General features: G+C 38.8%; 1 pseudogene; it reads left to right on the forward strand.

The window, feature by feature from the left end:
* Positions 1-8,692, forward strand: part of LOC119530357 — a 40,401-nt pseudogene extending 31,709 nt beyond the window's left edge.
* The last annotated feature ends 7,431 nt before the right edge of the window (positions 8,693-16,123 follow it).

A 16,123-nucleotide genomic window follows, 5' to 3' on the forward strand; every position in this document is an offset into this window, starting at 1 on the left:
CCCAGTTGGAGCTGGGCTGAGAGAGTGCTGCTCTCTAGCACCGCAAGGCTTCCGTGAGGGAAGGGCTCTTGGCTCTCAGCGCAGGTCTGCAGTTTTACTTACAGATTTTATGTTGTGATCTCAGGCATTCCTCCCTATTCAGGTTGGTGGATGATGAGTGGGCAGTCACGTTTGTCTCCCCACAGTTATTCCAGGTTATTTACTAGTTTTTTGGTCATTTATGAATTGTTCCAGGGGGACTAATAGTCTTCCACTCCTCTCTATGCTGCCGTCTTAGCCCCTCCTCCAACCTATCTGCAAGAGTTTTATGGAAATCTCAGGGTGTGTTTACTCATTCATTCATTCAACACATACATGTTGAGTGGCCAATTTATGTCAGGCACTGTTCTACTTCTAGTAACTACTGTAAATTAATTATAAAGCAAATGCAAAATGAGAATAAACCAAAATCAAGTTCTTTCTTTTCAAGAGGGATACCATAAAGCCTTGGTCAAATTAAAACTGAAAAAAAATTAAAAATACTGTGGATGATATTTCAGAGAGTCTGCGGCAAGGGGGAGGGAAGTTAAACTTTGATGAACTTCGACAAGATCTCAAAGGGTGAGAATCATACTTCCTGTGGCCCTGAGAAATCCCTGCTTCAAAAAATAAGTTCTTGGTGATAAGGGTATTTCTGTCCCACCTGTTCATAGAGAGACACTTTTTTTTCAGAGTGGGTGTCTTCTTGGCTCATGTTGTAAGGGAAGTGCTGGCCTCCATTCAGCTCTTCCTCCTTTTCTCCTGCATTTTGATGTCTCTGCATTTGGGTTGGACCATGTATATGAATAAATTCATTGGTATCCTCTCAATGATTTCAGGAAGGGCCATACTGATGCAGAGATTGAGGCAATATTCACAAAGTATGACCAAGATGGAGACCAAGAATTGACTGAACATGAGCACCAGCAGATGAGAGGCAACTTGGCAAAAGAGAGGGTGGGTCCAGTTAAGACAACATGATTCAATTCAGCACCCATAATGTATCAAACACCATCCTAAGTGGTGCACTGTTGAGAGTCTCTCTCTCTTTCTCTCTTTCTGTCCCTCTAACACACACACACACAAAAACACACAGTCCCTACCCTTATGTCAGAGCCCCTGATAATTTAATGGAGAAGACAAACATATAGGTAATTTTAATATCATGTACAAAGTGTTATGAAAGCATAGTAGAGATGCAGTTTTACAGTAAAATTATCTAACTAGTTTAGTAATTCCTTCTAATGAGTTTATGAATTAGTATCCTGGCTCATTCCAAAAAGATATATAATACAACATATGAAAATGCAATAAGTTAGCATAACTGAATCAAAACAAAACAAAAGGAAAATATAAAACTGGATTGTAAATGAAGCTAAGAAGTGCACTCCATAAAAACACATATGCTTACTAATATTGGGCTACAAATTTGACCCTAAGCTTTCCAGTGCTCAACTTGAAAAGAGAAACCTGATTGGTGACATAATTCACAATGACCATGAGAGTGGGGAAAAAAACAGGATTTCCTCGGGAGATACAAAATTATTCTGATTAGTTAGTCGGTCTTTAAAGAATTGACATTTATAGTGACATTTAAATGAACAATTACCTTCCATATGAATACTTATTAAAAAGTTGTTAAAAGTAAAATGAGAGGAGAAAGAAGATGGCGGCAGAGAGAGGAGTGGAAGGAAGTTAGTTGCCCTGGATCAACTAATAAACCACCAGGAACAACTAGTAAATAATCTGAAATAGCTGCTGGGGGACAAACCTGACTGCCCACACTTCATACACCAACCTGGATAGGAAGGAATACCCGAGACAGCAGCATAAAATCTGAAAGCAAAGACTGTGGACCCGCACCAAGAGCCCCTCCCCGACGGCAGCCCAAACTGCAAAGCCTCGCTGTGATAGAGAGCAGCACTCTCTGAACAAGTGAATATACCTCAGTCCAGATCCAACTGGGGTTTTAATGTTAACCGCCCAATAAAGACTGTGAATCCCCAACAAGCAGACAGAGGCTTTTAGTGACAACTGACCTTAAAGAGCTAGCAGACTTTTCTGTGTTGGGAGGGGGAGCCCAGAGAACTGGGTGTTATCTCTGGTGAATGGGTGAAGCTGGGGGGACCATGGACTGGCCCTGAAGGGGGCTTTCTGTCCCTTTTTCTCACTCTCAACCTGGGCAGCTCAGTGGAGAAAGCCACAGCCATTTTCAGTTCACAGCTCTCTGACCCAGACAAGAGTGGAGATAGCAGAGACAAAGAGACAAAGAGCCTATTTAAATGCAAATGGAAACTCCCTAGGGGGTGTATCTTCCCTAAGAGGAAGGAGGTGGTGCCCAGCTCTACTACTAGACTCCCATTCAGAACCAGACCCCAGAGCCTGGGGGAAAACATCCAAAGAAGAAATTAAGGACTAAGGAGCCCACACCTCCTTACACCAGTCAGGAGGTACAGGCTGACAGGCACCACCTGCCGGGCAGGTTAGGAAAAGCACAATGGCTTGAGGCCTCAAAGGGTGTATCAATCTTCAAAGACACACCCTGAGGGAGACCTGATACTGAATATTGCCCCCTTCTGAGATCTGACCCCATTCTGGTCTGGGAATACCTGATTGGGGTAACCAAGGAAACCATGCCTCAACAACAGAAAACTACAACCTACACTGAAAAAAATGAAGTTATGGCCCATTGAAAGGAACAAACTTGCACTTCAACTGAGATACAGGAATTGAAACAACTAATGCTAAATCAATTCAAAAAGTTTAGGAAAGAGATGGCAAAAGAGATGAAGTGTATAATGAAAACACTGGGCGAATATAAGGTAGAAATCGAAAGTTCAAAAAAGCAACTGGCAGAATCTATGGAAATGAAAGGCATAACACAAGAGATGAAAGACGCAATGGAGACATACAACAGCAGATCTCAAGAGGCAGAGGGAAACACTCAGGAACTGGAGAACAACACACCTGAAAACCTACACACAAAAGAACAGATAGGGAAAAGAATGGAAAAATATGAGCAACATCTCCAGGAACTTAAGGACAAAACAAAATGTGGGAATGTACATGTCATTGGTGTTCCAGAAGGAGAAGAGAAGGGAAAAGGGGAGGAAGCAATAATAGAGGAAAGAATCAATGAAAATTTCCCATCTCTGATGAAAGACATAAAATTATAGATCCAAGAAGTGCAGCATACCCCAAACAGAATGGATCTGAATAGGCCTACGCCAAGACACTTAATAATCAGATTATCAAATGTCAAAGACAAAGAGAATCCTGGAAGCAGCAAGAGAAAAGCAATCCATCACATACAAAGGAAGCTTGGTAAGACTATGTGCGGATTTCTCAGTAGAAACCATGGAGCCAGGAAGGAAGTGGGGTAATATATTTAAGATACTGAAAGAGAAAAACTGCCAACCAAGAATCCTATATCAGGCAAAACTGTCCTTCAAATATGAGGGAGAGTTTAAAATATTTTCTGACAAACAGACAATGACAGAGTTTGTGAACAAGATACCTGCACTGCAGGAAATACTAAAGGGAGCACTACAGACTGATAGGAAAAGACAGAAGTGAGAGGTTTGGAACACAATCATAGGTAATGATAGCACAGCAATGTAAGTATACTTAACAAAGATGACTGTGAGTATGGTTGAAAGAGGAAGGTTAGGAGCATGTGGGACACCAGAAAGAAAGAGGAAAGATAAAGACTGGGACTGTATAACTCACTGAAACCTAAAGTGCTCAACAATTGTGATACAATGTACAAATATGCTTTTACATGAGGGAGAACAAATGAATGTCAACCTTGCAAGGTGTTCAAAATAAAGTGGTATTGGGGGAAAAATACAATCAATGCAAATGAGAGATATAATTAACAGAAACATTGTATTATGCTTCCTTTTTTTTAATCTTCATTTTATTGAGATATATTCACATACCACACAGTCATACAAAACAAATCGTACATTTGATTGTTCACAGTACCATTACATAGCTGTACATTCATCACCTAAATCAATCCCTGACACCTTCATTAGCACACACAAAAAAATAACAAGAATAATAATTAAAGTGAAAAAGAGCAATTGAAGTGAAAAAGAACACTGGGTACCTTTGTCTGTTTGTTTGTTTCCTTCCCCTATTTTTCTACTCATCCATCCATAAACTAGACAAAGTGGAGTGTGGTCCTTTATGGCTTTCCCAATCCCATTGTCACCCCTCATAAGCTACATTTTTATACAATCGTCTTCAAGATACATGGGTTCTGGGTTGTAGTTTGATAGTTTCAGGTATCCACCACCAGCTACCCCAATTCTTTAGAACCTAAAAAGGGTTGTCTAAATTGTGCGTAAGAGTGCCCACCAGAGTGACCTCTCGGCTCCTTTTGGAATCTCTCTGCCACTGAAGCTTATTTCATTTCCTTTCACATCCCCCTTTTGGTCAAGAAAATGTTCTCCGTCCCATGATGCCGGGTCTACATTCCTCCCCAGGAGTCATAGTCCACGTTGCCGGGGAGATTCACTCCCCTGGGTGTCTGATCCCACATAGAGGGGAGGGCAGTGATTTCACATTTCAAGTTGGCTTAGCTAGAGAGAGAGGGCCACATCTGAGCAACAAAGAGGCATTCGGGAGGAGGCTCTTAGGCACAATTATAGGGAGGCCTAGCCTCTCCTTTACAGCAACCGTCTTCCCAAGGGTAAAACCTATGGTAGAGGGCTCAACCCATCAAACCACCAGTCCCCTATGTCTGTGGTCATGTTATATGCTTCCTTTAATGTAACAAAAGCAATATACCAAAGCTAAATGCATATAAGAGTGGGACATAATGGAGGAGTATGGGACTCTTGGCATTGGTGATGTTGTCCAACTTTTATTCTATTTTAGTTTAATGCTGTCTTTCCTTTTTTTTTTTTTTGCTTCCTAGCTGTCATGTTTTGTTTTACTTTTTTTTCACTCTTTCTTTTTTCTTTTTCTTTTGTCTCTATAACTTCTTTGACTCTTTCTCCTTCTTTGTGGAAGAAATGGAGAGGTCCTTATACAGAAAGTGGTGAGCGTGGTGAATACATAAATACGAGACTATACAGGGAACCATCAATTGTTTAATTAGGATTGAATGTATGGGATGTGAACAAAACCATCTTAAAAAAATGGGTTGATGAAGAAAACTTGAGGACACTATATTGAGCAAAATAAGACAGACACATAAGGACAAATATTGCAGAGTCTCACTGATATGAACTAATTATAATATGTAAACTCATAGACATGAAATATAAGTTACCAGGATACAGAATGAGGTTAAGGAATGGGGAGCAGTTGCTCTTTATGAGCAGAATGTTCAACTAGGTTGAACTTAAGTGTTTGAAATTGCTCTCAACATCAACATGACCTACAAATAGATTATTCAGTCCTCAAATTTCCTAAGGCAATTTCTAAGAAAAAGTATCTGCATCATTCAGTCCCCAACATCATGGTTCCTTTTTCCTTTATTAGGATGAAAGACTGGGTCGTGACAGTGACATCCACAGGGAACAGATGGAACGGCTAGTGCGGGAAGAGTTGGAACGCTGGGAATCCGATGATGCAGTTTCCCAAATAAGTCATGGCTTGGGCGTGCCAATGGGACTAAATGGTCAGCCCCACCCCCGCAGCACCCGCCCCCCCCCCGTCCTCTCAGTCCACAGAAGGCATAGAGGGTGGAGCTGGAAACGGGGGCGCCAATATCAATGTATAGCATAGTATGTGTGTTAGTATGTGTGTCCTGAAATACCATAACAAGTACACTATTTATATGCCCTATACCATATGCTGGCCTTTGTGACTGCTTGTTTATTCTTCTGTACTTTATTTTATATAAACTTTGCCCATGGATCAAAGAAGATTTTTTTTTCCTTTTTCATATAAGAAATCTAGGTGTAAATATTGAGTACAGAAAAAAAAGTCTTTGTAAAGTATATTGAGGTGTCTGCCCAATTACTATCATGACTGACTCTTCCCAGTTGACAATGAAGTAGCCTTTTAAAGCTAAAAGACAACTGTCAAAAGGCTTCTGAGGTTTATTTCCCATCATGAAAATCAGTATTGTCATTTTAGCCCAGTGTGTGAAGAGAGAATAAGGGCATTCCTTTCCACTCAGGCTTAGCTCATGGGCTTGATACATGGTAGCTTTCCTTTAAGAAAGGAGACTTTTATTTCAACTACCTTCCTGATGTAAACTTTTCTAAAAGAGGAGTTGGAAAATGTTCTAGTTTGCTAATGCTGCTGGAATGCAAAACACCAGAAATGGATTGGCTTTTATAGAGGGGGATTTATTTGGTTACAAAGTTACAGTCTTAAGGCCATAAAGTGTCCAATGTAAGTCATCAACAATCAGGTATCTTCACTGGAGGATGGCCAATAGTATCCAGAAAACCTCTGTTAGCTGGGAAGGCACATGGCTGGTGTCTGCTCCAAAGTTCTGGTTTCAAAACAGCTTTCTCCCAGGACGTTCCTCTCTAGGCTGCAGTTCCTCAAAAATGTCACTCTTAGTTGCTTTTGGGGTGTTTCTCCTCTCTTAGCTTCTCCAGGCTGTAGCTCCTCTTCAAAATGTCACTCACAGCTGCACTGCACTGAGTTCCTTCTGTTTGTCAGGTCATTTATATGTCTCCAGTGATTTAATTTAGACTCACCCTGAATGGGTGGGGTAACACGTCCATGGAAATTATCCAATCAGAGTCATCACCCACAGTTGGGTGGGGCACATCTCCATGGAAACACCCTAATCCAAACATTTGAACTTAATCCCCACTAATATGTCTGCCCCTACAAGATTGCATCAAAGAACATAGCTTTTTCTGGGGGACATAATATATACAAACAGGTACAGAAAAGAACCCCAAACCATAGAAAGGAATGTAGTCATTATACTAGAATTTGTATGAATGGTTAAGATAAATGCAATGCTTTGTTATTTTATCATATGTAACACCTAAGAGACTAACCATTATCACCTAATTTTTACGTTATTTTGGCTCTCATTTGAAATGACCTCAGTAAAACCACCAAAGATGAATTATAAATTAAAATAGCATCTTGAATCATAACACTGAAGAGTTGGAAGGAGCTCTAAGTTGTCACTGAGTTTGACTTTTCTAAAAATTAGTTTAGTATATATAAAGATTTATCCATATTTTATTTTTCCCATGTGGCTCAACTCAATTGCAACTGAATTGTAATGTTATAGTCACTCTAGTAGACCCAACTTTCTAAACTTTTTGGTATACACTGAAAGCTTGAACTCTACAAATATGTACATTTTAAAGAAATGTTTAAGGAAGTTTTGAACTTCACATCAGAATATTACAAAACTAAAGTTTTGGTTTTATAATGTTTTAGGAATACAGAATTCAAATATTTTTGATTTTGCAATTCAAAATTAGACTTTATCATCTAAATGGAGCTGAATTTAATGAAAAGGAGGTTTTAGTATTAAAAATTCATCCACTGTTAGAAAGTATCAGCCAAAGTTTCAGTTAGCAGCCACTTTTTTTTCATTAGGAGTGAGGGTCCCTAAATTTATGGGGAAAAAAATCAATTTCTCAATTTAAAAAATGGAAAAAGCTTACTTTTCAAAAGCATTGAGTAAGGTGACCTCATGCATGCTGTTGGGACAAACGAGAGAAAGCAGTGATGGTGAATAACTCTCACTTGGAAAACTTATTAAAAAGAGAACTACTTTTTTATTACTTTATTTTAAATTCCCACATTGTTCTTTGATTTGGTAGAACTTGTCAGTTGACTCTTTAGTGTAAATGAGCAAATAGCCCTGTTTAGGCTGCCTTTCAGTGAAACACATCGGGTTTACTTAACAGTTATTCCCCACAGCTTCATCTCCATCCCCACTTTCTTTTGACTATGCTACCCCAAGTTCTTTATTACTAGGTACTAAAGTTCACATTGCAAGGATTTTGAGTGTGTGTATTTATGTATGTGTACCATGTTGTTCTATGTAAACAAACTTCAATTTGAAGTGCAGCCATTATGTGGTATCCATGTGTGTCGACCATGTGCCATATATCAATATGGTCACTAGAAAATCTTTTTACACTTATTATTATACTGTTTTTAATTTCACAGGTAAATTTTTGCAAAACTCTTTTCTTTACCAATAAGTTACTTTTTCTTTTTCTTCTTTAGTCATACAGAATCCCCTCCTCATCCCTTTCCTGACATCTTCTCTGTATTGGTAATATTAAGTAATAGTGATATCATTGTAATATTAAGAAGATATTACACATGCAAGTCTTTCTTAACAATCAAGAATTTCATTAGTGTGTAATACTGAGCACTTTACTTCCTAATAAAGACTTGATACAAAAGCAGATGTAAGAGTATTCTATTTCCTAAGTTTGGTAATTTGCCTTTTATCATGAGAGTAATGGTAAAGACCTAAACAATGAAAAATTCATCTTGTCTTTATGTGTCCCAAAACAGCATAGCTGACACTTTACTGTTCTGTGTTTAATACACCAAATACACATTTCAGGTAACCAGTTAACTTTTAAATACAGGGCTGTCATGTGTGGTGTCTTATTTTTTAGTGCTCTCAGAAGCAGACCTTGAGACAAGGATGCCAGTGCAGAGGGTTGGTTTGGCAGGTGTAGGCAACACAGATAGTGGAGTGGAGAAGTAAGATAGGGATGGGAAGGCGGTCAGTAAAGGGTTATCAAGCTGGCTACCACTATAGGGCACTGGAGCTGAATCCTATTGAGATGTGCACACCTTACGCTTGTCCCACTTAAGGAGCTTGGTCTTTGGTTAGAAGGCTTGGATAATAGAAATGCTGTAGCAGTTCTGCTGAACAGAACAGCTCTTCCTGTCTTCTGAATAAGCATACAGGCAAAAAGATGCAGGTCATGGCAGTTGGAAGTTACTAAAGTGGTGTGACCCGAAGGATATGGGCAAGATACCCACAGTATCGATTACCTATAACCATGGTTCAACTCCGAGGGATTCCATTCCCTTAGAATATGAGGCAACTAGTACCCCCTGGAGTTATGCTACACGATGACTCTCTTTGTACACCACCCATAAAACAGGGAAAAGTGTAAAGGGAACATAGCACCAGCCCAAGATTCCAGTCTTCATGCTATACTTGCCACCCATATGATCATGACAAATCATCTGATACACATGCCCAGTTTCTCTGATGCCTCCATTTCCTCATTTGTAAAATGTGGAAATGAATACTTACCTTGTCTGCCTCACAGGCGTCTCTTGACAAACAAAATAAGAGAATTTATGAAAGTACCTGAAAGTGGAAATCCATTAGAAATGGAAGGAGGTAGTATGCCTAGCACAGTGACTTGCTCAGCAAAGAAAGGTATGTTGAGTCTGTGAAAAGGAAAGGAATTTTCAGCAATTTCAAATTTGAAAAGTAAATAAAGGGTACTGATGTTGCCAAATGATAACTAAAAAGGGATTTAAAAGTCTTTTCTATAAATCAGTGAAAATATATATTTCAAACTGTGAACATACTGTTTACTCACTTTGTATGTTGCTTTTTTCACTTCATATTTTGTCACAAACATGCCATGAAATCCTGATTCTTTTAATGCCCACAGAATGGCTCATGATATGAATTAATGAACATATTAATCCCTCCTCTGGGAAAGATTTAAGTATTTTAGTTTTTCATTATTGTCTATAATGCTGTGACAAACATACTTTGACAAATTTTTTTTCACACATCTGGCTATTTTTCATGATAACTTTCTGGAAACATAATATTTAGGTTAACAGGGATGCACATATAATCTTGATACACACTGCCAAATGATCCTTCAGAACAGTTATATCTACCAATTTACACAACCACCAAAATTACATGAAAGCCCATCCGCCCCCCCCCCCCCCCCCCCCCGCCAACAGAACACAAGGAATCCTTTTGGTTTTACGAAAAAATAATAAAAGAAAGTTAAACATGAAAATAAAGAAATTACCAAACCACAGATATTGCCTCACAAAAGACAGGGCTTCTAAAGATTTAGGGTTTAAAAGAAATGACAATATTCAAAACTTTAGAAGATGGAGAAGTTTTAGTGGATTACGTTACAAGATAATAAAATATAGCCTACATTTTTATAAAAATTACAAGACACCATTGACCTCTAAAAAAGAAAAAAAAATCTTTAAAACTTAAATTTGCCAATTTGACCATGCTTTAGCTTACTAAAGCTGATGAAATTCAGTATACCAGAAATGGGCTGGCTTTTACCATGGGGATTTATTAACTTACAACTGTACAGTTCTGAGGCCGTGAAAAATGTCCAAATTAAAGCATCACAGGATGATGCCTTCTCCCTGAACAAAGGCTGGGACACCTCTGTCACATGGGGAGGCACATGGCCAGGGTCTGTTGGTCCTTCTCTCCCAAGTTCTGTAACTTTCAATTTCTCACTGCTCAGTCTGTGTCTTTCTCTCCGAGCTTCCTTAAGTCCTTCTATCCCAGCTTCCCAGCTTGTAGGGCTCTTTTCCTCTCTGAGCTTCTCTGGGGCTTTTTTCTGTCTTTTATCTTCTTATAAAGGACTCCAGTCCTTTTAAAGGAGTCCTCCTTAAAGGTGGGTCACATCTCATTTGAAATATCCTAATTAAAAGGCCCCACCTACAATAGTCTATACCCACAGGAATGGATTAAAAGAACAGGAACTTTTCTGGGGTACATACAGCTTTAAACCATAACAGATAGGTAAAAATGAAATCAATTTTTCAATTCCTTGAGGTTTTGACTTTTTCATATTAATCATCTGCACTTTTTCTCTTACGAACTCCTGATTCTTTTTCTGATCAAAGGAAATATTTACTACTACTGAGGAAAGAGTGGGCTCAAAGATGTAACAAAAGTGACTAATGGCCAATTATCACAAAATCTAAGTGGTAAGAAGGCAAGGGCATTTAACTGAAATAGTGGATCACCCCTTGAGCTGTACTGCACCTAGAGGAATGGCAGAATTGAATATTTACCACCTTTCACTATGAGTATGACAAATGGAATGCACATTGGGAAATATTTGGTCACTGAAGGAAATAGATCATATAAGAACCCTCTTGAAAATATGATCAGTGTTATTCGTAATAGTTAAAATCTCTCAAGTAGCTTGGGAAACAAAATAGCTTTGAGAAACGAAATGTTTTATTAACACAGAGGAACCACTGTTAGGTCTGATTCTTATCAACAGGTCAGGCTTCTAAAAAGCAAAGTGCTCCCAGAAAATCCAAATGTCCATGACATTCAACTCCAAAGACACGTTGAATGGTCACAGTGTTAATGCTCTTATCAGAAATTTTATTATCTTAATCAGTCTCTTAATGAAACAAGCAAATCTGAAATATCATTAATTGTGTTAAATGTGTATAGTTGCAGATGCAGAAAAAGTTGCTACTATTTTTTCCTATTTATAAGTCTCTGAATCCGGACTTTGAACCTCCAAAAAAAAAAAAAGAAACATTTATGAAATGAAGTTTTCTAAAGCCTTATTTATTTTATTCCAGTTCATTCTTTAAATAGAAGCACACTTGTTTTCCAATAGATCAAAGTGTCAGATTTTAGGCAATTCTTCAAGTTACATTTTTTTTTTTAATTTTTATTTTGAAATAGATTCAAACTTACAGGAACAGTTGCAAAAATAATACAAACCCCATACATAGAATTCCAGCATACCCCAACCCCACTCCACTGATACCCTGATTTACCAACTTTAATATTTTGTCACTTTACCATTTCTTTCTTTCCCTCCCTCCCTCACTCCCTCCCTGTCTATCATCCATCATCTATTGCTCTGTCTTCTGAACATATGAGAGCAAGATGAAGACATCCTTGAACAAATAATATAATTCACATATATATTTCCTATGAACAAGAATAGACATTTATGTAATCACATTAAGTGTAGTTAAGAAGTTTAAGAAATTTAACATTGATATAAAGCTTACATTCTATATTTCATCTTTTTCTTATGTCCCAATTGTGTCCTTTTGAGCCTTTTCTCCTCTATTCTTAGATCTCATCCAGGATCATCTATGGCCTTTAATTGTCATTATCTATTTAGACTGTCTTTTTTTTCCATTGTGGAAACATATATACAGCATAAATCTTCCCATTCCAACCCCTCCCAAGCATTCCATTTAGTGGGATTAATCACATTCACAATGTTGCAATGCCATTACCTCCCCACCATCCATTATTAGAAATTTCCCTTCACCCCAAACAGAAACCCTACACTCATTTCTTATTAACTCCCCATTGCCCCTTCCCCCACTTCTCGTAACCTACACTCTACTTTTCATCTCTATGATCATATTCTCTGATACTTTCTTTGTGTTTACTGTGGGGCTTAAATTTAACATCGTAAGTCTATAACAATCTTGTTTTCTTTGATACCAACTTAACTTCAATAGGACACATAAACTATGTTCCCATACTCCTCCATTCCCCCACCTTTACGTAGTTCTAGTCAAAAATTACATATTTTACATTGAGTCCAAAACCACTGATTTATCATTGTACTTTATGTACTTTAGATCCTGTAGGAAGTAAATAGTGGAGTTACAAATCAAAAATACAGTAGTATTGGTATTTATATTTACCATGTGATCTTTACTGGAAATCTTTATTTCTCCATGTAGTTTCAGTCAATTGTTTAGTGTCCCTTCCTTTCAGCCTGCACAATTCCCTTTAGCATTTTGTGAATTTTGTGAATTTTCTGTCTCTGATGGTTATTGACTTCTAATTGTGTTCCACTGTGGTCAGAGAATGTGCTTTGAATAATTTCAATTTTTTTAAATTTATTGAGGCTTGTTTTATGTCCCAGCCTATGGTCTATTCTGGAGAAAGTTCCATGATCACTAGAGAAAAATGTGTATCCTGGTGATTTGGGATGTAATGTTCTATATATGTCTGTTCAATTTCTCTATATCTCTCTCTCCTGTCTTTGTTTCTCTGTTGGTAGGGCCCCCTTTAGTATGTGAAGTAGGGCAGGTCCTTTATTAGCAAAATCTCTCAGCATTTGTTTGTGAAAAATTTAAGCTCTCCCTCAAATTTGAAGGAGAGTTTTGCTGGATAAAGGATTCTTGGTTGGAAATTTTTCTCTCTCAGAATTTTAAATATGTCATGCCACTGCCTTCTTGCCTCCATGGTGGCCGCTGAGTGGTCACTACTTAGTCTTATGTTTTTTCCTTTGTATGTGGTGAATTGCTTTTCTCTTGCTGCTTTCAGAACTTTTTCCTTCTCTTCAGTATTTGACAGTCTGATCAGAATATGTCTCAGAGTGGATTTATTTGGATTTATTCTATTTGGAGTTCACTGGGCATTTATGTTTTGTGTATTTATATTGTGTAGAAGGTTTGGGAAGTTTACCCCAACAATTTCATTGAATACTCTTTCTAGACCTTTACCCATCTCTTCCCCTTCTGGGGCACCAAAGAGTCTTATATTTGGACATTTTATTTTGTCCATCATATCTCAGAGACCCATTTAGATTTTTTTGTTTTTTTCCCCATTCTTTCTTTTGTTCTTTCATTTTCCATTCTGTAGTTCTTGAGGTCACTGAGTCGTTCAGCTTCCTCTAAGCTTGTCCTACGGGTATCCAGAATCTTTAATTTGGTCAATAGTTTCTTTTTATTTCCATAAGACCATCTATTTTTTTATTTACTCTTGCAATTTCTTCTTTATGCTCTTCTAGGGTCTTCTTTATGTCCTTTATATCCTGTGCCATGCTTGTCTTCATGTCCTTTATATCCTGTGCCATGCTCTCATTGTTTGTCTTTAGTTCTTTGATTAATTGCTCCAAGTACTGTGTCTTCTCTGATCTTTTGATTTGGGTGTTTGGGTTTGGGTTATCCATATTGTCTCATTTTTTCATATGCTTTAAATTTTTCTGCTGTTTTGGGGCTCTTGGCATTTGCTTTGCTTGATAGGGTTCTTTTAGGATATGAAGGATTATTCAGACACCAATCTCTAATTTGTCAGATCTACAGCTTGGTGGCATACACTTTCTCTAACTAACCAGCAGATGGCATCCGTGAGTCACCTATTCCTCACAAGTCAGTTCTCCCCAACTTTGTCTATGTGTGTGTGGGGGTCTGATTCTTGTGGGGTCCAATTGGTGCACCAAGTTTGGGTGTGTTATTGGTGGTGTCTGCCCTGAATGTGGGGTATGTGGCTGAGTCATTAGGGAGGCAGGGCAGCTTTAATAATCAAACCTCCCAGGTGTTCCTGGAGATTCAAGGCTGTTGCAAGAGTCTAAACCTTCATTTTGGTCTCACCGCAGATTGTCTCTGCTGCTGACCCACAAGTCCTTGGTATTGGCGTAGGGTCCCTGGGATTTCTGGGTGAGTTCCTGTTTCCAACTGTGCCCTTCTAGGGTCTCTGCTGAGAGGGAAGGCTGTGCTACATCACAAGTGAATGCCATCCCTCAAGGAAAGCCCTGGGCCACCAGGCTGTGCAAGAGTGTTCCCAGCCTGCTGTAAAGATGGCTGAATAGGACATGTTAATTTCCCCCTTTTTGCACAGCTCCACCTTCCCAGCTCTGGGACAATTAACTGTGGATGCACAAAAGGCTCTTGTCCATGCCCAATATTGTGGCATGTGCGACCTGTTGCCAGAAACACTTCTCATCCCACTGGGTCCCTTTGTGCAGCTCTGGGCTATGTCTCCGGCACTGGGCAGGAGCATTCCCAGCCCACCGGGAAGATGGCTGCAAGGGGTGTGGTTTTCTTCCCCTTTGTGCTCCCCTCTGCCCTCCTTGCTCCGAGACAACTAGCAGTGGGTACATGAAAGGCTATCTTCCACACCAGATAATGAGGCATTCCCACAGCCCTTTCCTGCCGCATTTCACTGTGTGGTTCTCGCTGCCATATCTGCAGCTGCTTTTGGGTTTTTTTTAAAAAGAACTAGTCTGCCTCCAAATGCCAACCCATGGTTTCCCCACACTGCAGCATGGCTGCTGGACATTCAGCAGGCTCACTCACTTGTTTCAGAATGCAGACTCCCGGTTTTACCAAGTGCCTGGTCCCTGTGGATTTAGCAGACTTTGTCCAGTTGGTGCATTGCTGGAACTGGTATTCTGGGTCACTTCCTGGCTTTTATCTGGTATTTTTCACAGAGGTATTTTTTTACCCTGTCTCTCCTAGCTGCCATCTTAGGTTTCCTTCCAAGTTACATTTTGAACTGAAAAGTTGTCAGAGGTCATTACCTGTTCTCTATTTTATCTTAAAATGTCGTTTGAATAAGATCAAGCACTCTGTCAAAAGCCTTTGTTTTTGCCTTTAAATAAACTAACACAGTTTCTTGGTCAATAATCCTTTTCACCATGAAAATTTCTAAGAAAATACTCTCCATGGGTATAACAATTTATAATTTTGAAGGTGCTTTTACATACATATTGTGGCATTTGCTTCTCACAACAACCCCAATAAATGTGTTAGGCATTTTGTCTTTTAATTCATTTTTATTGAGGTATATTTACATACCATGCAGTCACACAATGCGCACATTCACTTGTTTACAGTACCATTATATAGTTGTGTGTTCATCACCAAAATTAATTTTTAACATTTTCATTACCACACACACACAAAAATAATAAGAATAAAAATTAAAGTGAAAAAGAACAATTAAAGTAAAAAAGAACACTGGGTGCCTTCCCATCCCCCTGCCTTTCCCCCACCCCTCATTTTTCTACTCATCCATCCATAAACTGGACAAAGGGGAGTGTGGTCCATATGGCTTTCCCAATCACCTTGTCACTCCTCATAAACTACATTTTTATACAATCATCTTCAAGATTCATGTGTTCTGGGTTGTAGTTTGATAGTTTCACATATTTACTGCTAGCTATTCCAATTCATTAGAACATAAAAAGGGTTGTCTATATTGTACATAAGAGTGCCCACCAGAGTGACCTCTCGGTTCCTTTTGGAATCTCTCTGCCACTGAAGCTTATTTCATTTCCTTTCACATCCCCCTTTTGGTCAAGAAGATGTTCTCCATCCCATTATGCCGGGTCTAGATTCCTCCCTGGGAGTCATTCCACGTTGCCAGGGAGATTTACACCTCTGGGTATCA

This window comes from Choloepus didactylus, chromosome 3, assembly GCF_015220235.1.
Source record: "Choloepus didactylus isolate mChoDid1 chromosome 3, mChoDid1.pri, whole genome shotgun sequence".
Classification (NCBI taxonomy): domain Eukaryota; kingdom Metazoa; phylum Chordata; class Mammalia; order Pilosa; family Megalonychidae; genus Choloepus; species Choloepus didactylus.